Source organism: Haemaphysalis longicornis, unplaced genomic scaffold, assembly GCF_048455015.1.
Source record: "Haemaphysalis longicornis isolate Haplotype H1 unplaced genomic scaffold, Haemaphysalis longicornis Haplotype H1 scaffold_12, whole genome shotgun sequence".
Taxonomy (NCBI): Eukaryota; Metazoa; Arthropoda; class Arachnida; order Ixodida; family Ixodidae; genus Haemaphysalis; species Haemaphysalis longicornis.
This window is the reverse complement of record NW_027526225.1, coordinates 87,824,825-87,849,939: the sequence shown is the minus strand read 5'-3', so window position 1 is coordinate 87,849,939 and position 25,115 is coordinate 87,824,825. Positions and strand designations below refer to the sequence as shown.

At 47.5% G+C, this 25,115-nt stretch overlaps 1 protein-coding gene across 1 annotated transcript in view; it reads left to right on the top strand.

The window, feature by feature from the left end:
• Window positions 1-8,782: 8,782 nt before the first annotated feature.
• The window catches only part of LOC144162942 (protein O-linked-mannose beta-1,2-N-acetylglucosaminyltransferase 1-like), a gene marked incomplete in the record, with an annotated part of 354,130 nt that continues 337,797 nt past the window's right edge, over window positions 8,783-25,115 (top strand). The window contains 1 exon segment of the mRNA XM_077693679.1: window positions 8,783-8,808.

Here is a 25,115-nt window from a genome sequence, read left to right as displayed (position 1 = left end):
CAGTCGCCCAGATAGCCGAATTGGTAAGGCATTCGAGATCTAATCGAAAGGCGTGAGTTCGGTCCCCACTCTGGGCGCGTGTTTTTCTTTCTTTCTTTCTTCCGTGTATTAAAAAAAAAAAGATATTAACTTCATTAACCGTAGTAAAAAAAGAGCGTAACCACACCCCTATGCCTCCTTTGGTGTTGTAGACTGCCGACCTATCTTTCTGTATTTCCCCAACGAGCCCCTCATTTCCTTACTATATTATTCTGCGAAAGCCTAGCGAGGGTCTCGGTTCTGGCAGCCTTGATGCCTAGGTAGCATAAGAGGGCTTCCCGCCAGTTACCCGCTCATGACAGGCTGTAGACGTTCTAGTCATGCCCCGGGGGTTGAAAAGAAGGTCCCCTTCTCCCCGTGTAGTCTGAGTGGCGCTGGCTACCACCCTCAAGCATCAGATACACTTCTAGTAAATATAAATAGCCCAGAAAGTGAAGGAGAACACAGTCGCCCAGATAGCCGAATTGGTAAGGCATTCGAGATCTAATCGAAAGGCGTGGGTTCGGTCCCCACTCTGGGCGCGTGTTTTTCTTTCTTTCTTTCTTCCGTGTATTAAAAAAAAGATATTAACTTCATTAACCGTAGTAAAAAAAGAGCGTAACCACACCCCTATGCCTCCTTTGGTGTTACCTATCTTTCTGTATTTTCCCAACGAGCCCCTCATTTCCTTACTATATATATATATATATATATATATATATATATATATATATATATACATATCAATGTTGCAGTCGTCATTGCCAGTGCTATTCGGCTTTTTTCGAAATATTTAATAGGGCCGAATGACGTGTGCTTGTCACGTTTCTTTGATTCATTGATAAATAAGCGAAAATATAAGTCGAGAAAAAATCCGCCGTTTTCCGGGAGCGGGAAATATTTCGAAAAAAGCCGAATAGCACTGGCAATGACGACTGCAACATTGATATATATATATATATATATATATATATATATATGGTTGGCGTAGCGTGCCCCACAGTGTTTCCCTTACGAGTTATCTGTCACACAGTGTTTGCTGCATCGGCACACGACACCGTTCTCTCCGTGTGCGGTGATACGTTGGAGTAAACATTCCAACTCCTGACGGTGAAAAAACATAGGTGTGTCCAGTTGCTCGCTTATCGCAAAAAAGTAACCCCCAGCAGCGAAGCCTAGCTAACCAACGTCGCAACTTGTAGGACTGTAGCACACAGCAATTTTTCTCTGCCCCCTACACCTATCACGCACGAAAGGCCTGCGTAACCAAGGCACCTAGCGTCGCAGGTTCCCCTCGCACAACATTTGTACAGCGCCTCCAAGGCCGCAGTGCAATTACAGTGGATAATGCAGCTTCCACCCTTCGGGTTTCTTCCCCGTCTTGGTGGCGCTCTTTTGAATTTCATTTCGCAAAATAACACTACCAACCTGGGGAGTAGGAAGGGGGGGGGGGGGGGAGGGGGGGGGAAGGGGGGGTGTCAGAACAATTCCCGACATTCTAAGGATGCATAAAAAAATCCCAGGCCATCTCCACCAACGTGAAACCTGGTGAGGGGCGAAGCATGCAGTGTATAAGTGTACTCTTGGCACATTGGCGTTTTTGCCAACAGAGGTGAAACCATTGGGGTGTAAAGGTATACAGCTTCGCTGCATTCGGATTGGAGAAAGTTTATTGATGCCTGCAGTGCACGATTTCGCTAGTAGACTGGGCCTACCTCGTCTTCGTGCCGGGCGTAAAAGTCTCTTGTCTTGAAGTCGTCGTCGTAATCGCCGTTCGTCTCATGTAGTCACGGTACTAAAACACTGGGATACTTGTTTACGCCTTGCGCTAGAACGTAACGCGTACTAAAAAAAAAAAAAAAAAAACACCGAAGCACTCGCTTACGCCTCGCGCTAGAGAGCTTCGTGTTTCAAAATGGAGTGGAGAGGAGTGGAAAACGTTTTTTTTTTTTTTTTTACATGTGATAATAAATGTTTTCCACTCCGCTTCACTCCAATTTGAAGCACGACGCTCTCTAGCGCGAGGCGTAAACGAGTGTTTCGGTGTTTTAGTACCGTGACTACATGAGACGAACGGGGATTACGACGACGACAGGATACGCCAACAGCCACAGCCCCTAAGGGGCTTGGTCCCTAAAATAACTAATAGATTGTTTGGCGTCCGGAGCAGTCTCTCTTTATTTCTTTTTATTTTCTCTGTGGCGTGGAACACCGCCTCCCCTCGAAATATATTTTTGGCTACGCCACTGCCACCAACCATTGGACACCCACTAAAAGGCGCAATGCCGTTCTGAAATGATGGGTGTCCATTATCCGCGTTGTGTATATACATCGCTGCCCACAGAAGCCTGTCATTACCGCGAATAGAGAAAGACAAAATTTAATGAGCCAGGAAGGCCAGCTAGCTTGTTATCGGGCTTTCTGCCTATTTTTGTATCTCTGGAATACATGCGTGCCGCGCACGCAAAAACAGCTCTTTACCCTTGCGTGTGCTGTCGAGACTGACAGGGCTGCATTCTTAACGGCTGCCACGCACGCTCGCTGCTCTTTCTACCAACTGGAAAGGCGTGCCCATCGACACACAAACGGAGGGTGGGGGGATTTAGCGTCAAAAGCTGTTCCGTGAGAATTTTCGGAGCCCTCAAGAAAAGCCACAAGTGCCGTTATTGTTGCCCGGGCAGCACGGCCACCTCAACCCGACGACCATGAAAACGCTCACACCGATGGGGAAAAGCGTAACAAGCGCGGTGTTTCAGAGCTCACGGAGTTCTCGCGCGCGCACAGAATGTGCTGGTCCTGAAGCTGATCCTGATCTTGATACCTTGTCCTGATCCTGATTCTAATCCTGATTTTGATCCCGATTCTGAACCCGATTTTGATTCTAATTCTGATTTTGGTTTATTTTGATTTTGATTCTGATTTTGATCCTGATCCTGATCCTGATTTTGATTCTAATTTTTATTTTTATTTTTATTTTTATTTTTATTTTTATTTTTATTTTTATTTTTATTTTTATTTTTATTTTTATTTTTATTTTTATTTTTATTTTTATTTTTATTTTTATTTTTATTTTTATTTTTATTTTTATTTTTATCCTGATCCTGATCCTGATCCTGATTCTGATTCTGATTCTGATTCTGATGCTCATTATGATGTGTCTAAGGCTCATCTCTCTACCCTCCACAGAGAATCAGCCTGCACCGCCACCTGCCGGGACATCCGCTTGAATGCTACATGCGCTCAAAGGAAAGTGAAAATTTAGGGCGCGTAGATGTTTATTAGCCATTACGAGGTCGCGGGTTCGATTCCCGGCCGCGTCGGCTGCTTTTCTGATGGAGGCGAAAAGCAAAAACGCCCGTGTGTACGAGATTTCGGCGCACGATAAAGATCCCCAGGTGGTCAAAATTAATCCGGAGCCCTCCACTACGGCGCGCCTCATCGCCTGCGTTGCGTCGGCGCGTTAAACCCCACAATCAATCAATTATTAGCCATTATGCGGGTTGTCAAAAAAAAAAAAAAACGCGCGTGTTTCCCCGGGCTTAGCTTCCTTGTGCCTACCAAATCCTGTAATTCAGCTATGTCGAAACAGCGCTACGACGAAGTTTCCGGCAATTTTCTCGGGACTGAGGTGTTCGAAACGGCAAATACAAGCTCAATGGACACCGTGCAATCGACATCATAAATAAAAACGCTTTCAGGCTATGAGCTATAGCCGACCCACTTCTGGCTGAGGTGCATATTAAAATTGAAGATGCGTAATGGCCCCACCGATGCTGTTTGTCCAACCGCGCCGTTCGGCGGGCTACTTATGGCTTATGCACAGCGTGCACTCTGATAAAACAGAAAATTTTAAGTGAAGTTGCTGCTTTAAACTGAAGAAAGACCGAGAGCTGTTTAGTATTTTAAATATGAGTTCTTGGGCAAAACACTGCGTCACGTTCGCGCAGGGTGCGACACTCATGGTGACGCAATGCTTCCTAGCGCCTCGTCGACTTATGCCAATTACTCCTCCCTCTTGGATGCACGCATTTATGCAACCGCGTAGGATGAAGGTCAGCGGCCGCACAGGTGGCGAAGTCACATGTTTCATACGGCCCTTGAACATGTTTCCACAAACTACAATTGGACGCTTGGATGCACGACACAGGTGACCTAGCTTGCGGTCGCTGGAGAAGACATGGGGGTCCTCCGCGCTGACTCTCACGCCCTCTGACATACCTTGCCATCCTCCTCCTCCTCCTCCTCCTCCTCCTCCTCCTCCTCCTCCTCCTCCTCCTCCTCCTCCTCCCCCATCCCTTCCATCATCATCAGCAGCAGCATCAGCATCATAACCATAACAATAATCACCCTAATCATCATCGTCCTAATAATCATCCTCATCGTCATCGACAACAACATCGTCATCATCATCATCCCCCCCCCGAAATCCTCCTTCCCCGTTATCATCCTCTGCCTCCTCCACCTCCATCATCATCGTCATGCTCCTGATCTCCACCCCTCCTCTTCCCTCTCCTCCTCCTCCTCCTCTTCCCTCTCCTCCTCCTCCTCCTCCTCCTCCTCCTCCTCCTCCTTCTTCTTCTTCTTCTTCTTCTTCTTCTTCTTCTTCTTCTTCTTCTTCTTCTTCTTCTTCTTCTTCTTCTATTTTTAAAATTTTTATTTCGGGAGGCTGAGACTAAAGGTGGACGCGGCCTGACAGAGGCCTCAGCCAGCAGATTCACAGTGTGCGTAATAAAACGGTTAACAAATTTAAACGTAATAGCACAATCGTAATAGAAAAATAGCACAAAAGCACAGTAATTGATACATTCCCTATGTATCCATACAAAACACACAAAGCATAGGTCTAAAATGCACAGAAGGACCAAAGTGTGCACACAAACGCAGTAATTCGTACGCATTAACTTTCAACAATTACACAACTACGTCACAATTATGTAATAATATATTTTATTTGTAAATGTTCTTGACTTCTTCCTTTAGGGGAAGAAGTCAAGACTTCTTCAGCAACAGCAGCAGCAGCGTCGCTGCCATCATCATCGTCCTCATCATTGTCATCGTCATCATCATTAGCAGCAGCAGCGCCGTATCATTCATCACCATAAGTAGCCGGTATGCAAACTTGATAAATGAAATTGTCGCACGCCCACGCCTCACGTCCACGTGATACCGCCTCCTCTTCAGTTATTAACGAGGGAAGAGGGAAACCAAAGGCGCTCGAGGCGCCACTCTGTGTTTACCTTCCTGCCCCCCTCTTCCTTCACCTTTTGCTCCAATTAAATGTTCCCCGCCACCACCCTCAGGGGTGATGGAGTTCTCGCGAACGTCTACGCGGTGCAGGAAGGCCCGGTAAGTGTCTCTGTAATAGCACTCGCGGTAAATGATCTCCCGATAAACGAAACACGTTTCCACGCCCCTTCAGGATCAACTGAACGAGATTCTACCGTATACGACCTTTCGCTTTCTCGCCTGTCTTGTAGCAAACACTCACCTGAGCCGACGTAGCCAAAAATACCACCATTGCCACCTTCGCTTCCAGCCATATACGAAGAAAAAAATTTCTGTCGTATCAGTTTTTACAAGTTTTTCGCAGATGGGGCGTCAGTTTTTTCCATGGGCCGAAAGTGGCCATCACGTTGACCGTTTTGCTGCGCCTTGTGTATTCTCAGTATAACAACGACATCGCGTGTACCATGTCCCCCCTCCAGGCTGCCTCAGATACTAAAATCCGTAATGAATAAAATGGGCGCTAAAGAGACCAAGACGAAGCAGACACAAAGAACGCATACAGGCGCCAATGTGTTCTATGTGTCTACTTCGCCTTCGTCTCTTTAGCGCCCATTTTATTCTTTACAGTAAGCATGACCCAACTAACTCAACAAGTTTTGTTAAGTCTAAAATCCGTTCGAAGTCAAATCCAGATTGCAGCAAGATCTTAGCGCTAGCGGGGAGACGTAAGTATAAACGGGGCGGCGTGGGTCCTGCGACCACTCGGAACACGTTGGTCGGGTAAGTAGCCGCTACACTTCACTTTATTATTTCTCTGTTTATTCCCGCTGTTTCTCTCCGTTTTCACCCTCTTTTGAGCAAAGACCGGGACCGACCTCGATTCGGCTGAGAGGAGGATGCGGAGGAGGTCGGATGGAGCGGCGGGAGAAGGAAGAGGCTGCCGCGCGCGCGTACGGGGCCGCGTAGAAGCGTGTATACACACGCGCGCGCGCGCGCTAGCCGTGTTAGAACGAGGGTGAGAGGTGCGGCGTGCTCTTCTTCTGGCAGCTGGATGAGAGAGGGAAAGAAGTCGCGTGGCTCCTGTCGAGCAGGCCGGTAGGCAACGCACTCGGGAGACGGACCACTGCTCCGGTTTGACCGACATCTTCAGGAACCCCGGCGACGCGTCCTCGCGCTTCGTTGGAAACTTGGCCGCCGGATACACGTGAACGAGCGGCTGCGAAGATTGTGCACGAAGTTTTGTTTCGGGTATGCGCAGTGGCCCGACGCTTGGCTGATGCATCGACTGTGGCGAGGATGTGTGGTTCCACAAGCGCCAGTGATTGAACAGAAGTGCCCGGGAATCGACGCCTAAAAAGTGCGATTTAATCTTCAGAAGTACGAGCTCGGAAGTCTTGTCAACGAATGAAGATCTTCGTTATTGCCTGTCGTTAACTGCCTTTTTGTCGCTTGGTCACCAGAGGACAGTCTTGCAGGCACGTGTCAGCAGGCCGGTTGGGAGCAGAACGCCGTCGGAATCGGTGCCGACACAACCACTGCTTCGCCCAGCTCAATATTGCTTTTTCGAACACCTGTTCATTGGGTGACTGGGAGGCAAGTTTTGTGGGTTACCCCAACAAACACGTTCACATCGCTGAGAGCCCTACATCACGAATTTGTTGAAGTGCTGTGCTTTTTTTGTGAAAAATCTACTGGTCTTCAGCAGCGGCGAACCACCTGTCACGACCACTACAGTGCGGCAACACTGGACTCCCTCTCAGCAAAAAGGGACAGACTTGTCATCGATTCCCAATTCCCTGGATTACGTCGGACGTGTGGATAGCTGTCGTCAACATCGCCGGCGTGGTTCCTCTTGCTGCGTGCAGTGCTCAGTTCTTTAACTTTCGCTGGAGTCCCGATACGACCCGAAGAAAGTGACCCCTTCATCGCTTGCGTCGACACGCCGAAAAAGAAAGTGTCGGACGCGAGTCGATTGCGACAGGAATGGTGGTGACATCAAAGCCATCCCTCACCGTTTGATCGGCGGTCCACCGCAGCAGGCTTCGTCGACCGACGCTGCTGGCTGTTCGGCCTTGAACGTAATTGACCCGCGTCTTCGTCCTTCTTCGCACTCCATCACAGCGTTGACAGTCAGCTCAAGATTGAGGTAACATCCCGCGTTCGTGAACGGCTCCATCGATCACAGCGCAGCGAAGAAGAGTAAACGCTAAGCTGAAACTGTCGACAGGGCGGCTTCGGCGACTCTGTCGAAACCGTAGCGTACGGGCCCCCAACGCGAAAGACTTGAAGCGTCTGTACACACTGTATCTACTACGTCACCCACTGACGAATTGGACTTTTTTGAGAGACGTTCTGGGGCCGCCGAGCGTGAAAACGGGAAGTAGAGATTCAAAAGCTTTGTCTTCAGAACCCGCTGCGTTGTTTTTCTCGACAATACGCGCGTGGTCGGAGTGTCGCGGCAGTGTTCCTGGTGTGCGAGTGCAATTCGAAAGAGCTTCCTGTGCCGAGGTGTTCCGGCGCATTGTCGGTGCGCATCTGCTGGTCTTCCTTTTGAAGGCGCTACTGGAAGGTCTTCGTTCCCACAGAGTAACTGGCGCGGCTCCAGTAAGTGCTGAACACACATACGGACTCACAGCCGGGCGCCGGACATTCCTCAAGAAACACCAACTCGGCTACTACCGACGCTACGCGGCCTAATTCACGCCTACAGACTCGGCAAAGCAGTGTGTGTGTGTCTCGCCTTTGCGTGAACCTGTGGGCGGCAGGATCTCACCGAAGTCTCCCTGACGTAACCGGTCTCTCGGCGTCGAGACGGGTTTCTCGTTCCCCGAGGCAGGCGTGCTAGTGCTACTGAGGCAGCTACGACTGCAGTGTCTCATTTTCACTGCTCGACGTGGCCTGTGGGTCTAAGCAGGCCCCATAGCGTCACGTGGTGTGCGAGCATTTGCCTTTTTTTGCTTCTCAAGTCTGTTTTTGTCGTTTTTCCCGACGAGACTGGCTTTCTTTCGCGCCGCGTGACAGCGACCTAGCGTACGGCAGCGCACGCTGCGGGGCTGAGAAAAAAGTTTTTCACCTGTCTCCACGTCACCGTTTGAGCTTTATCTCTTGACGAAGAATCACGTGCGTAAAAATTCAGTGCATCAAAGAGCAACTTGCCTGTGACGTTGTCACCCGTAGAGGTACCCGTTTCTGTCTAGTGCCTCGGGCTACGTGTCTTTTCACAACGAGATTGTCCGTTCGACCAGTTCGCTCGCCGTTGTAGTGAAAAAGAAACAACAGCAGTGCTTGCAAGTGGTGGCTTGAGCGTATTGCTCAAGGACTCTCTGGTTTGTGCGGTGTTTGTGTTTGGATCCCGCTCAGTGCGTGCGAATTTCATATCAGTGTAAATACGTGAACGTGTTGTGGTTAGGTTCGCATTCGACGGACGGATTTCTTGTGTCTGCTGCGAGGCACGTCTACCGGCTGGCTCAAGGTTGAACAGCGCGCTGTCTACGCCTCTGGCTACGCAGTATCTATCTACGTTTGCTTCCAGCGACCACTTGTCTCTGAAGCAACGATTCGAAGGTGAGTGATAAGCTACCATTGACTTGCGTCCCACAGGCTCCACGCACACAAACTTCCCGCCATGACCCAACCTTTAATTAAAACCCCTTCTGAGAGCAAGGAGCTTGCACAGCCGTCGAAAGATACATAAAGAACCACCTTTCCCGCACACGCTGTCCTCATATGTGACAGTGAATGTCATACACGGCCGCATACAACGTGGGTATAAAGCATTTCCCGAGAGGCAGGTTCTGAGTGATACACAATGATGCTTGTTTGCGAGTTTATGGTGTGGTTCTTGTACTGCCCGCACGTTGATTATGCAGGATACAGTTTCGTAAGCAGTGATACGACTGAGCCCTAGCATTCAAAAGTAAGAAAAGGTCCTTCGAAACGCCTTTACTGGCCTGAGCCTGCCTTCCACCCTCGTGTCCTAAGATTGACGTGTGGAGCATTGGTGACCGCCAGCCACAGTAAATCAGATCACCAGTTTACCGCCGCTCTACATACAACGAGAATGGGCTTTCCAGATTTTCGCCCAACTCTGGTTACCCCCTCTTTTGTAAATGACCCCGAGAAATCAACTAATACCGTATTTTCGCGCGTACAACCCACCCCTGCATATAACCCGCACCCAACTTTCCATTGACGAATAAAAAATATATCCCCGTGTATTGCCCGCATATTTTATACATGAAAGGATAGACCAAAGCTACTACTCAAGCAACATTACACATTTTCTCATGCAAAATAACTTACCTAGCTGAGTACGTAATTGTAGATGACTTGCCACTTTACATTTTTTCAGGTTGGTGTACTGTTCAGCTGTGTGTGCAAAATAAGCACTATAAATGGGATAACAGTGGCTGATTCGCTATTACTGCGGTAGGGGCATCATTCCTTCCCTGCAAAGCACCACAACTCTGGTGCTTTGCAGGGAAGAGATTGCGGTCTGCCGTCTGTCGAGGGGCAGTGTCACGACGGCTTGACTGAAACGCACGTTTGTTGGCTGACCCCTAAGCCCACCTTGTAGCCACGGAGTGTCAAGTTCACCAGAATGACTGGGTCTGTACAGTTTTACGAGAGCTCTAGTAGCTTCGGCTCTCTTCCTCAAATTATCAGTCACATTTCCTTTATTGGGGTGCTGTAGATAGCGTTTCTCGCGCTGTTTAGAGACGTTTTTTCTTCTTCACTGTTCGGAATCAGATGCGTTGAAGCGGATGGCTTCTGACGTTCGGGTACCCGCCGAGGGAGTTAATGACTCCGTCTATTTTGTGGTTGTACGCAATCTCTTCATGACCGCGGCGGAAAACATCTGGTAGCGTCTAATTCGCCTACTGGCGGGTGGAAAGGGGGGGGGGGGGCGGGAATGAGGAAGAGGGTTGGCTGTTGCCCTCTTGCTTATGAACGATCCAACCACTCGGTCACGTTTTCTATCACTGCCACAAAAGGTCACCAACGGCCAATGTTTCGTCAGATTGTACCTCAGGAGCTGTTGCAAGACGTCTCTTGTCTTGTTGCAAGAAGTGCTTGTCTTTTCAAACTCGCTGGGTCATTAAGCCTGTGCCGGTGGCGATTATTTTCTATATCTTTTTACTAAGCAGCCACTTCGCCCGTAAAATTATACTCAAGTATCTTTTCACTCGTCGGGATCTTTTCCGCGCATAGCTTTCAAAGTCTAAACGATTTCTAAATATGATATCAATTCTATAGCTTATAATGAGATCGTCATGTGTTCGGGTACCAGGCTCATGAAGGGGTTGTACTTATTGTTGAAGTTGGTAATTTGAAGTTGTGGTCTGTTGTCTCGGCAAGTTCAAATCCGCGCTGGGCAGTGTTTCTCAACCTTCTTAGTAGGCCCACGACTTCGCGGTCCACTGTAGGGTGAACATCGTTCCATGGGGTCTGTCCAATGCGTCGAGCGGTCGTCCAAGGCGGACACCGTTCAAGGGCAAGGCCCTCAAAATCGGGGAACCATGCTGTTTCCCAGGCCTCACGTGCCTTGAAGTCACGCTGCGACGCCACGGAGAATCTACTGGGCCGTTTTATCCCGGGTTTCGGCACAAAATGTTGAGGAACAGGACCCGAGGTCATGGCTCTGCTTAGAACGCCTTTTAATGACGCCTCTGACGCCTCCAAATGACGGTAATAACGTGCTTTCTTTTACTGGTCGTCTTACTTATTTCCCCCGAAACTGACGACGAACGAAAATGGCGATGACAAGTTTACGGGTACAAAGGGATTGCTTTTGTGGACGCTGCTCTGGACTTGCCAACGCATAGCAGAACGCCCGAGAAATATTAAAACCCCGTGCTCCACTCCTCACGACCGTTCGAGCACATCGAGAAATTTGCATTGACGCGTCTCGGAATTCGTTATATTTCTCGTTTTGCCGCAATGTTAGAAGAACTTCACGGGGCGTGTGCCCTAACATCTGCATCAGCTTGACAAATAAAAATTTATTCATCATCATCATCATCATCATCATATACGTATGGACTTGGGGCTGGAATGACGCTGTCAGACAGCCGTGAGGATCGGGTCGCATTCTCGACAAGCTGTTAAGTCCAGCACACAAACTGAACAGATTTTCAGCCCAGTGCATAACCGATGGCCAATACCCTCGTTTTTGCGCCAACAGCAGTGGGAATCCCCTTGTTGCGTAACTTGTGCGTAGCTGTAATTTCGCGCGTGTCAAGTATCGTAAGAGTTTTAATTCAAGCGCCGTAAATTCTTTCCCGTTGAAGGAAACCCGCAGACATTGCGGTATTCGGCTTAATTTCGGGCGTTCTGCAGATGTGTTATCGACAATTTTTTCCGATAGATTAAATCTTCAGAGAATTTAAAATTTTACTGTGACTAACCAACAAATCTGTTAATTGCACAAAATATAAAATAAGCTTCAGCTAGTCCACGTCGCAATGAATGATGCGCGATTCCTTAGGGTGAGGCAAATTCAACGATTCTAATTTTCTTTTGCGGTACAAGTTACGAGAAATGCCCTATATGTCTCGTTATACTGTTCATTTTTTATGAAGCATGAACCATAGGAGATAGACTAAATTCAGTAAGACACAGATGCACTATGCGACGCTCATGTGCATAAACAGCGTGCCTCCACAAGTTTCCTCAATTGCGTTGTAAATAATGAACGATTCACTGACTCTGTGAATCTGCACGGATGGCCAAGTTATACCCTGGCCATCCGTGCAGATAGCTTCCCTCACTACGACGACCCAAGAGGAGAGATATTGAAAAGGGAGAACAACATCTTGTTTTGACGAAGAGACCGCCACCCCGGGGAGTCGGAGGTAACTAGACACGCAAGCGTATGGAATGTCGATAAAGAAAGTGTGGGGCGAACGTGGGCATTGCCGACGTACGCAGAGGCTAACCTTTAAAAAACCGTTATTGTCTACCTGAGACGTTACTGATCATGAGAAAGGCGTTTATTGATAGATATATGTTCTAACCTACTGAAAACGAATATCCCAGTGATGAAACGTATAGGACGGATGTCGAAATCAATGGTGCTACTTTGACAACCCAAACGTGGTAATACCGCAGACGGGATACCACAGACGCCGGGACGTTCGTTTTCCAATGCCTCCCACCTTGGAACGCCTCACGCTTCAAAGACACGTGACTTTTTGTTCGCAGGCATGAAAAATACGTGGAAAGCTAGCCATATAAGCTTCGCTTTAAAAAAATCATGCACCCCTCCGTCTAATGACGACGATGGTTGAACGCGAAGATTTCTCGTGGAGATTCCTTGGTTGTCGTCAGTGTTTGGACATTGATTAGCCTACGGTTGGAACTTTGACTAGTGCGTAGGTTTTTTTTTATCGCAGTGGTTTTGACCTTGGTGCCTCGCCGTTTGATTCGAAGAAAGCTAACGTTCAACCATCTTGTTGGTTAGACGGAGGGGTGTACGATTTTCTGTCAAATTTTGAACGTCCATGCACCCCTTTCCAAATCCAAACTCTAAGACGGTGATGGTTGAACGCGAAACTTTCTTGTGAGGGTTCCTCTGTTGACACGAAAACCTAAAGTAGGCTTCACCTCTGAAAGAGTATGTTTGAGGCAGAGTACGCTTTGCAGGTGAAAGTTGGCTTTGCTGCAGTGGGTTTTGAGGGGGACTACAGACGCCATCAGTGACACATAGAAAGCTTCGCTTCAAGCTTCGACCATGTCTGAATGGCGCATAGAGTAAACGAAGGTTTCATAACGCGAGGAAGCCAGGTTCGATTCCGACCACAGGAATCGTTTTTTTTTTCTTTCACTTTACCCGCGATCATCATCGTAGTCCAAGAAAGTTGGCTTTCCTGCCGTGCGTTTTCAACGCGACACACGCCATCGGTATAGAAGAGAAAGCTTCGCTTTAAAAAAGTAGCCCGCACACACAACGAATGGTACGGTGTACGGCAACGGAGACAACGTCACCCCGTGCCGCTGCGCGAGGTTTTAAGGATTCGCCGTTACGCCCACCATCTTTCAGTGTCACTTCCATTACCAAGTTCCTCAAACACACGCCTCGAACCAACGCGACCCTGACCGACGTTAAACGGAAAGCGTGCGACCAACGCGTGCCGCTCTTGTTGCCGCGCCCCTCGTTTAAGTGGAGCACCGTGCCCGCAGCGGCGCTGCAGTGTTATAACGGGCTCGCGGAGCGTGGCCGGGCGTGCGTGGCGTGGAGTAATTTGAACGCGATTAAGATAACGATCGCCTAATGAATGACAATCAATCTGCGCCACGAGTGCGCCTTTTCGCCGCCTCCTTCGCCGTGAGAGCGCGTTGAGACCCGTCTCGATCTCCTTCACCGCACGAGGTGTTCTCCTCTTGTTCTTCAGCTCCAAATATAGGTTACACTCCACCCGTGCGACAAACCCCACAAAGAGTTTCGATTCTACAAAGTCGTGACGTCGCCCAGTGCTACCCGTTGTGACTCGCTGAGGGGGATAGACGGATAGACGACGGTCGGATGAAGCTATGGGTGTGAGAATTAGTACGCCTCCTTCCTTGGCTTTTAGAAGACGATTATCTTTCTTAGGCTACCCAAAACACAAAACTTTGGTCTGTCTGTCTGAAAGTGAGTGAGTGAAAACTTTATTGCATAACAGCCAGTAGTCCTAGACGTCGGCCAAGAGCCCTTGGGCTCTAGCAGCGTCTTCGGCCAGCTGAATGGCCCAGACTTGATCAGCTGGGTCGGAGCTGAGCAATACGGTCTCCCATTGCTCTACAGTAGCGATGTTAAAAGATAAATTTATTATCAAATAATCCTGCTGTCAATGATGCAGCATAACAACCAGAAACAAACAAGTGCAGCGCCTGTTGTGACAAAACTAACAGAGCCCGTAGGGTGGCAGTTACAGACACTTACAGAAATACACAAGCAATTTCGAGTTGGTTACAAAAAAGATTAACGTACAAAACAGTTTAGAGTTGGTCTGTCTGTCACTCGATGCAGCCGCCCGGCCAACGTGAAAGAGTTCTCGAACATGACTCATATATAGGAAGGACTCTTCCAACCTAATAAACCAGGTGACATGGGTCATGCACGTCCACATCATTCAGCACGAAAAGACAAGAAAACCTCAGGCGTATTTGAGCGAAAATGTAAGCACACAATCGAAAGCAGCAGCGTTATTTTAATTAAGAATACACGTTGGATTGGGCTTTACGACAGCAAATGAAAAACTATACGCGCTAAAAACGGTGTCGAGTACGAGAGAATTTAGAAGAGCCGCTAAAGATACACGAGGTTGGCGCGCGCTGTTCCAAGCACAGCAATAAGCAAAACATACGCAAAACGCGTGCGATGTACCAACAGATGGCTCGAGTATTGCGAATGCGGGAAAACGAAATCGCATTGATTAAACTTGAATTCGCATTCATCACGGAGCAGCGAGAGGGAACGGGAAGAGAGTGAGGGGGGAGAAAAGAGGGGGCGCTACGCGGCAAGAAGGTGCAAAAGACTATCGTCCCTCGACGACATTCGCAGCGAATCAAGCGGATATGCGACCATTTTTTTAAAGCGACAGCTTTCTTAGTGGTACATAGACCGGTTGGTGGACCGAAAAGCTCGGACGAGAACTCCGGACACACGGCGCGTGCGTGAAACCGACCTTCCATTGTGTCAAAACGGTTACTTGAAGATCGCGAAAAGGAGCGGTTCTAGATAAGACAATACACGCATCGATAACGCAGGCGTGTAATGGTATACAACTGTATACCGTACTTACCCGATTCTAACGCGCCCCCGATTCTAACGGGCACCCGAGTTTCCTGGCAAAAAAACCGAAAAAACTTGCACCTCCGATTGTAACGCGCACGGAACTTTATGACCCAGACAAACGAATGCGAGAGAAATGGGCGATTTATTTCCTGAAGTAATCTCACTCATCTCACTCCTTGTCGCTTTCCGCTGACCACAACATCTTGTCCTCGGTGCCGTCAAGAGCGTTCGCGATGCCACCCTTCTGAACAAACGTTCAACCACGGTCGATGGGATCGTGGCCCACGCCTCGCTCGCCCATCCCGCGAGCTCCACCAGAGGCGCACGCTTCAGCCGACCGCTCGTTTTGAACGCGTGAGAGCCGCTGCTGCCATTGCTGTTATCAAGTGCGCAAGTGGAACGATTTGACGATTTGTGTGAACGCCGATAGAAAAGCCTAGGCGCCTATGCTTCCTGCGTTCGAAAAATTATTGCTAAAGGCTTTGGCGCCATCTTGAGATGGCGATGGCGATGGGTGGGACGAAATTTCCGCTGTTTCAGCAGTTTTGGTTTCGTATCCGATTCCAACGCACATGCGATTTTTCGGCCTATTTTTCCTGAAAAAAGGTGCGCATTAGAATCGGGTAATTACGGTATCTCATAAACCACGTGTCGGTATACATTTGGATCGTGCGAAGATGCGTTTACTCAGTGAGCGAAAAATTTTCGCGTGGGTTCGTTCTTCGTGTGCGATTTGGGTCTTTGGAGGTTTCCCGATCGATTGGACGCACTTTCAGGGAATTCAGCGAAGGTTGGACGCACTTTTAGTTTTCTCAATTCTCTCCACTTTCTTTTGGAATGAATGGTTATTTTTTTTTTATGCTTGCGCATGCGCTCTCTGCGCGTGCAGGTCACATTGAGGCCACGTCACTTTTCCTCTCCGTAACACGTGAGCTGGCTGTGCTCGTGGCATTGTTTGATGATCACGCCCTGTGCTTAACGTGTCGGCTTTTCTGCACGACCCTTTTGCGGTGCAGGGAAGCGTACGCTTCTATATTTGGACCGTAACAGCCTAGATCGATCCGGCCTGCTCCCGATGTGGGAGACGACGTTAATGCCTAAATGACTCCACCAAAATAGGTTCACCTGAGGAGACTTTTGCAGTCTGCGCAAGGGACGCTGCTAGAGTACAGATTGAGACAGAATAGGTCTTGTCTCGTATAGTTGGCAAATATTCGAACGTAAACTCGACTGTCTAAATTAAGGGTAAAGCTCACACTGGAGGTGTAGTTATGTCAGTCTGCGTTTGTCCGTTTTCTAAAAGCTACTGTTCGGGCAAACTTCAAGTTTCATTAATCTAAAAAATTGCCGCGTAAGGATGACAACCATGCGATTGCCACGCAAATATCGAAGATTTAGGCTAGATAACGAGGGAAAAGAGATGAGAAAGCGGCGACATACCAACCCCTTTCGAGCACAAGCCCTATGACGTCACATGCACTACCGTATTTATTCGATTATAAGGTGGTCATGATTATGAGGCGAGGGTGCAGTTTGGAGAGCCAAAAAAGAAAAAAATCTGAGCTTAGAATATAAGGCGAGCTATGACTTATAGACAACGGATTTTGAATTAAAAAAAAAAAACATCTCGCCTTTTATTCGATTAAATGGGGTGGACCAAAGCCGGCCATCAAAAGCCACCGCCAATAAACCGGATTAGGCTATTAAATTGGGCGCTTCTGAATACGTTCAATCAGGCCGATTGCATTTTTTCGCCAGAAAATTTCGGTAAATAGATACAAAGCCTGAATACCGGATTTTGTTGCCGCAAAAATTCTTCATTCCTTAATTTTTGTTCGGGTTTACCAGAAATATTAAGTGCAGTTGCAAAGTGGAACACGAGCATGTACAAACATGGCAATAAAAAATTACCATCACTTCCCAAAGAAAGTTGAGAAAAGCGCACAAGCTGACCAACAGCAAAACTGCGGCAAAAGTGCATCCAACCTTCATGGAAGCGCGTCCAATCGATCTTCAAACCTCCGAAGACACAAATCGCATAAGATGAACCAACCTATGGGACGTTTTCTCGCGCTCTCAGTAAACGCATCAACAAACGATCTGTGTGTAAACTGGTACGTGGCTTATGAGATAAAAGTATACCATTGTATACTCCTTAATGACCGACGCGTGTATTGTCTTATCTAGAACCGTTCTTTTTTGGCTATTTTCAAGCAACCATCTTGACCGAATGGAAGACCGGTTTCACGCACGTGCCGTAGGTCCAGAGGTCTCATCAAAGCTTTTCGATCGACCAAACGGTCTATGGGTAAATGCACTAGTTTTTTGACAGGACGCCATTGGTCCCACTAAGAAAGCTCTCGCTTTAAAAGTTCGCTTGCTGTGGTCGATTTCGCTTTCTTTTCGATAGAAAGGTTCTGCTTTGTGCGGAGTTGGAACCATTGGTGTAGGCAGGATTTTGTACTGAGGGAGGCAGCGGGGGGGGGGGGGGGGGGGGGAGAGAAAGGGGGGGGGGGGAAGAAGTGGGCAAGTGCTTGTGTGACTTGGGGGGCTAGTGGTCCTTTTGCACCCCCCTGCCGACTCCCATGGGCGGAACAGGTAATTTCGGAACCAGGGAAATTTGTCAGCGGAAACCAACGGAGGCTACTTCAGGAAGAGGTCGACCGGCTGGACGTCTACTTACAGTCTCGCTCCTCTGTCTACAACTGATGGTGAGATACTCCAGCGCTTCACTTCCGACCTCCGAAAAAAAAAAAAAAAAGGAAAGACTGAAAGGGGTGCGCTAAGTGATTAGCGGATGGTTTTGACATTTGGTGCCTGAGTTTCGGGAAGCTACGTCCGCGCACAGCCACTCGTTTTCCTTCGCGTTTGCGTCCTAATGGTCCCACCGCGAGCAGCACGCCAACGCGCCGCTGATCTCCGACGCCTGCGCGTGACGTAAACGGAAACCATCACTTTCTTTGTTTGTCCTTTCACGCTCGCACAACCCGCCCGCGGCGACGGGCCTAGGGCAAAAACCGATCCTCACTCGTGTACCCCAGTATCTGGAGGCCGATGAGCAAAAGGCTCGCGGCTCACCCCGCAGGCAACGAGGCCTGGGGAGTCCGTCATCGTTAGCGATGCGGGAGCGGCAGTTTTCCCGGAAGTGAGCTCAATTAATGCCGCCTTATCAGCGGAGATGGAACGTAAGCGTTAAAAGCGCGGAGAAAAACAGTAAAGAAGGGAGGTTTAGAGCATAACGGCTTCTTTGTCAGGGTGGTGTCGATTGAACCACGGGCGCGTGTGTGGCGCGCGTGTGTGGGTGGCGCGCACGTCGACTATTTCCGGCTTGCGGCAGCCGTCGTCGCTTTCTTCCTTCCGGAGACGGAAAGGAAGCCGAAGCTCATCTGCCTTCATCTTTGTTTCTCTCCTCCGTCGGCGATATTCTACGCGCGCAGCGGCTGCAGACTCGGTGGGCGTCGCGCGAGGTCACGGTTCGCGTTTTTGCGGGTCCTTAATTAGCGGCCTATATGGGCGAGCGACCGTGGACCACCGTGAATGCTACGTCAGTCGGCACGAACTCGTAGGCGGTGCTAAAAACAGCAGTTCGTCGTCCGTGATTGGCTCTCCCTTGTTCTATCGTCACGACTCCGATTTCACAGTGGACTTCTTTTAACTCCTCTTTTGTGTGTGTGTTCTCGTCTTTTTCTTCTTTGTTTTATTTTAATAATATCTCCTTTTTTCACTGCACTCTATCTGCCCGTTAGCCCCTTATTCTCTGCCCCCCCCCCCCCCCCCCCCGCCAGCAGACATTCCGGTGTTCACCTCTAGGTTTGGATTGATTGATTGATTGTGGGAGATTGCGATGAGGCCCACCGTAGTGGAGGGCTTCGGATTAATTTTGTCCACCTGGGGACGTTTAATCTGCGCCGAAATCTCGAACACACGGACGTTTTCGCTTCTCGTCTCCGTCAGAAAAGCGGCTGCCACGGCCAGGAATCGAACCCGTGTCTTCTTTGGACTGACCCCTAGGTGTGACAAATTACGCCTGCTGGGGGACTGTACTTTCAATTTTCCTGGCAATAAATTCGGTCATTCGTTCTTTTGCACTCTGTGTCTGTTTTCGCCCGCATTATATATATATATATATATATATATATATATATTTTTTTTTTTTTTTTTAATTTCTTATTCTTGTAGTCATCCGAAATAAGCGTACCGGATTACGCGCTAGTTAAACCAGGCGTAGATGCTTGGTATTCACGCGTGTGCGCGTGGCCCGTATGTATGTTATGTATGTATGTATGTATGTATGTATGTATGTGTGTATGTATGTATGTATGTATGTATGTATGTATGTATGTATGTATGTATGTATGTATGTATGTATGTATGTATGTATGTATGTATGTATGTATGTATGTATGCATGTATGTATGTATGTATGTATGATGTATGTATGTATGTATGTATGTATGTATGTATGTATGTATGTATGTATGCACGTGTGTGTGCGTGTGCGTGTGCGTGTGCGTGCTGGCGTGCACGGTAGAACTGATGGCGGAGGCAGTGGCCCGCATACGTGTGTGTAATACCTGTGCTGGGCGGCCATTTCAAAGGCCTTCCGAAGGTCTTCGAATAAATGGTCCATTGAGAGCCCCGTTGCAAATATACATAAGGTACACTTCCAAGTGAGCGTCCAACCGTCAATTGAAAATTGCCGTGCAACACAGGCATGCAGTGCACAGATAATTTCTTCCGAAGGCCTTCGAACCTATTGTGCCGTTGCAAATACATAAGGTGAACTTCCAAGTGAGTGTTCAACCGTGTCGAACAGGCATAAGACGCCGCGTTGCTTGCGTGGCATTCCGATCGTTGCTCCTCGTGCCGGTGCACTGGACGAAGGGGCATATCCGTGCTTACGCAACTATGGCGCCTCTAACTGATCGTTTCACGGTTTTTCGGGCTGCTTTCAGAATAGTAGAACAAAAAAATTCGGTGCACCGAAGTATGCTCACGTGCTTCCGAGGCGAAAGCACGTGGCCGGGTAACTTTATGTGCACGTATACCCGTTGACAGAGCGTCCAAGCTAGTTTACCGTCCTTAATCGACCTTAATACCCCTTAATTCACCTTAATCTCACTTTACTAATAATCAATTCCTAATCTATCATTATTCCATATTGATGTTAATTCATCCTATTCCACCCTAATCCCACCTTGCTGTCAATACCTAATTAAACATTAATTAACTTCGGTGATCATTAATAATTTATTTATATATTTTTATTTTATGTTATTTTCGATACTGCCAGTCTCATACGAGACCAAAGCAGGAGGGCATCAGTTCTTGGATACAGAATGCACCGTTTACAGTTTCACATTTTTACAGCGGCATTTTTGTCAGACAACGTCTAAGAGGATACAGAGGCTGGAGGCAGAAATGCCTTAATGGGCCTCGAGGCCTTTACAAAATTCAAAAGGGACATTTTGAAAAATGTCGTTAATTACATACAAGCACTGAACAGTGGGTACATAGTTACAGACGGCATATAAGACAGTTCTACGTATCAAGTAGACAATACAACACCAGTTGCGCGCAAACACAAGAGCACCGGAAATAATGCACCACAAAAAACACACTTTGGTAACGTAGAACCAGTACAGTCTTATACCAGTCATGTCTTATACACCGCTGGCATGCGTTCGGGTTTTTGTACGGCTCCGGTACAAACCTGCCATCAGAAGTCGAAGAAGTCAATGGCTCCGACCATCGGTGTGCTGGAAGATATAGATGTGTCGTGCGGGGGACAAACCAATGGTGAGCACGGGTCCCTTTTGCGATGAAAAAATTGTATGGAGCGCAGATGCTCCCCAAAGAACTCCTGTTTCAGCCAGCGTTTCCTAAAAGTTTTTAAACCAACCTCAACAGTTATTTAAGGTGTTTTATAAAACATGATGACATAAAATGAAGAAATGACTGTGTATGGAAATAAATAAGGGTTGAATTTGACAAAAAAACACTTACGAACCCACCTGGTAAGCAACCGCCGCCAGGGTCGCTGCTTTCAATTGATGTTCCTCCGCTTATCATCATCATAATCGTATTACAAAACCAGTTGTGTAAAGTTGGCTTTCCTGCGGTTCGTTGACGGGACGGTCGCCATCCGGGAGGCATAGAAAGCTTGGCTTTAAAGAAACACCTTCCCGCCGCGGCTGCTACCATCTCAGAACACTCCTGGTTCAACGCTGCCGCACAAAACTTCATTTGTTTCAAAGTGTATCGTAACAATATATTGCCGCGAACCATGCATTAGGTTTGTTTTTTACGTTTTGTTTTTGCTGCCCGGCGGTGCCTGGCTGCGTTATCTGAGTCCCAAGCGAAGCGCGTGTTGATTCTTTATTTTTATACCGCACGGGTTATCTCATTCTGGTAAGGAGAGCATTTCGCCCTAACGTCACTAGCCTAAAATAATCTTCTTTGATCTACAATGTTCTGGGTGTGAATCGACGATTTGAGAAACACTCGCGCCGAAAGATAAAAGCCTGCTGAGCAGACGCCGTGGTATTGGACTCGCCGACGCTCGCCTGTGCAAGTCACTTTGTTGAATGCTGCTTCGCCGCCTGTGTAATCTTTGAGTTGTTAGGGGAGCAAAAGTTCGCTCCAATAAACGTGTTTTCCTTGAAGACAATTGCGTCGTCTTTGGCTGCGTGACAATATGTGCTCGCACTGTTGCTTGTCATAGTTCTGTACCCCCCTCCTTTCTGTAGTTCCTCTTGACCCTGAAAGTATTCTGAATAAATAAATAAATAAATAAATAAATAAATAAATAAATAAATAAATAAATAAATAAATATTACGACGGACAATGCCTACATACGGTAAGATTTCACCTCGTTTTCAGAACGAATTCTCACGCATCAAAAGTTCGACTTAACAGACAAATTCATGGTTTCGAAGCCTCGGACCCAATCTCCCACGACTCCCGCTTTGTGGTAGAATGCAGGGGTCTGGCAGAGCGAACGGGCTATTCAAAGCTAAATCCGTCTCCTCCAAGCCTCAGTGCATAATACCGCTGCTTTACAATGCCTCCAACAATCCCGCTCTTCTTTATTCCTTCGGTTTCGCCGGGACGGAGTAGCCACAGGATCCTTATTTTAGGTGTCTCGCCGTTGCCGCCGCAGAAATAGGCTCCCGATTCGCAGACAGTAGCGACCACTCGACGTGCCTTACTGAGCCGAGACGCCGGAGAGAGGAAGTTGCCGCCGAGGCGGTGAAACCCGCTACGGCGTACATGTGCGTGATTGCGCGTGGATTCCAATGCATTTCCCTTTTCTTATTCTCCCCTTGTGTACGGGCCGTGTATAGAAAAGGCTCGGGGAAAGGAGTCTCGTCTGAAATGTCGCCCCCCGTTCTATATATATCGGTCGGCCTGGAAAAGTAGACGGTGGTCGTTGACTACTGGCTGCTTCTTCTCTTTTTTTTTTTTTTTCGCGAAATAGTTGCTGCACGCGTGGGCGTGAGTGAGAATCGCAAAAACTGTTGTCATTACGGCCCTCGACGACGTTCACAGGAGCCACGCTCTAGTACGCTTTGTTTCAGCACCCGTTTCATCCTCTGGAGGCTGCGATTTCCGAAACGATCCTTTTCAAAACTCCGGGCTTCTTCCGCGTGTGTAGCATCGGTAAAGCCCGACCACGTTTTGACAGGAAAGGTTCCTAGGATAGTTAGTAGCCGGAGTAGTTAGTAGTAGTAGTTAGCATACTCGAGTGTTCACTGAGGTCCCAATTGAAAACAAATGTCCCGGTGCGAGCCGTTCTCGCGCGGTCACCGTTAAAGCACACTGTAAATTGATCGGAACTCTTTTTGTCTATAAGTGACACCTTTTCACCCTATCAGAAAAATACCCTATGCAATGGTGTAATAACTATAAAACACTCTGTAAAAGGGTGCATTCTTGTGTTTTTTTCTTGGGGGTTATATTATTACTATTATAATTCTTTATTCGGAAGGGGGGACTCAAGGTCTAGTCAGGGATGGGGAAGGCGGTAAAGAAGGTGAGAGCGACTACGTCCTCTTATGTATCCTCGTGGTTACTAGCGAAAGTCCACAGGGACATAACGGTGTCTTTTGGGTGGGCCCGGCCCAGATGCCCACTCCTGGGGCGTACATCAAGACCATCCAGGAGTGGGCATCGCCTCCTTGGGGGTTATAAAAGACAAAACACCCTTAAGGTGTTTTTCTTTGCTTCTGCGAGGGTATAAGGGTGTTAGTTATAGACAGTGTTTTACCAATTGCAAGGGTGTAATTAACTATAAAAATTTTTTAGAAGGGTGTAATTGTGTTTTTCGAGGGTGTTATAAACGAAAAAACACCATTAAGGGTGTTTTTCTTTGTCTTCTCTGTTTAGGGTGTAAAAATGTCAGTTATGGACAGTTAGTTATGGACACCATTATATGAATAAATCACTACGGGGTGTAATTAACTATAACGGTGTAATGAACTACCAAGCACCCTTTCAAAGGGTGTATTATTGTGTTTTCTATAGGGTGTTATAAACGACGAAACACGCATAAGGGTGTTTTCCTTTGTTTTTTCTGCTGAGCTGTAAGGATGTTGGTTATAGACAGTGATTTACACCCTTCAGGGTTTAAATCGTTTTAAAGGGCAGTCAGTAGTTTCTAGGCAATTAGAACTCAGCTATAGCACAGAAGAGTACCACGAACATGCTTACTGCTCTGTACTTTGATCGGTCAGCTTACCAAACAAATGGTGACGCCAATGACAGGTGGTGGGAGTCGACTTCTGGCGGGCGTAGTCATTCTAGTACAGCCGGACCTTGTTATAACAAAGTAGTGTCGGGACAGTAATTTAGTTCGTTATATCTGATATCCGTTGTAACAGTAGAGGTAAAAATCGGCTGGAACAAATCAAAAATGTGGCTCGCGCAAAAATATTTGATACGAAAATGCATTTTTAAGGCTTAGAATTTGCTATAAATAAGGCAACCATTATCTTTTTCCTTGTTGCATTTCAACCTCAATGAACCGGAACATGAGTACATGAAATTTCTACAGAACAAAGGTCACTTGACAAAACAGGCCTGCGTCCTTTGTTTATTTCATGAAAGATGCATGATCTTCTGGTAGATACTCACAGCACTGTGTGGGATGAAGTTTTACACAGTGTCCACGAACAAAAGGGTCTTTACACTTCTGCAGTTTCGAACTACGGTTTTTTTTTTTTTTTTCAAGTAGCTTCTAACACTCCTGCGGAAATATTTCTTCGTTATATCCCACATCGCGCGCGGCTCTCACAGTTTCAGTTTCGTTATAAAAGAATAAGTGTTACTGAAATAAAGCGTGGCCAACCAAAGTTTGCAGTTCGCTATAGTCGATAATTCGTTTTATCAGTGTTCGTTACGACGAAGTTCAACTGTACTGGTTGGTCGAACGTTGCATGCAACGCGGTAGGCGAACCGAAACGGAATGGCATCAGCGTCGATGCCTGGCCGTGACGGATGGATGGGCTAGTTGGGATGCAACTAAACAACATCAAGTATGGTGAAACGTGCCAGTGAGCTAACAGCATTTAATGTCCAATGGCTGTACTCTACACAAAGTGAAGGAAGATACCGTCTATCAGGTGCCCCTTTTAGGTTCACCGCGGTTCTTTCGGAAATTATTACTCCGGAGTTTGTTTAGTGCAATTCAAAGTATTTTTACGCTGCTAATACTGAGAGCGAAAGCTTGCTTTTAGCGTAGTTTCGAGTTTCGTACGTTATTGCTCCACCAGGCACCGGATCCATGAAAACCATCCCATTGAAATGATTAGACAGTAACTTTGGCAAAAATTATTCAGAGTTCTGCAAAATATTTTTACAGTGCTCATATCCAAGCCGAGTCTTTGCTCTAAGGGAAATATCGCTTTTCCTGCAATGGTTTTACTAGGTTCCTGAGTGGTCAGAGCTTTGAGCGAGAAAATTAGAATTGACTACGCCAATCTTCATTCTTCATAACTAATAGTAATCTCAGGTGAATAAAGTGACGTTTATTTTTAATCAACCACAGGTACGGTCAGAGTATAGGTGAAGTGTCCCAAAGTGCTAACGTTT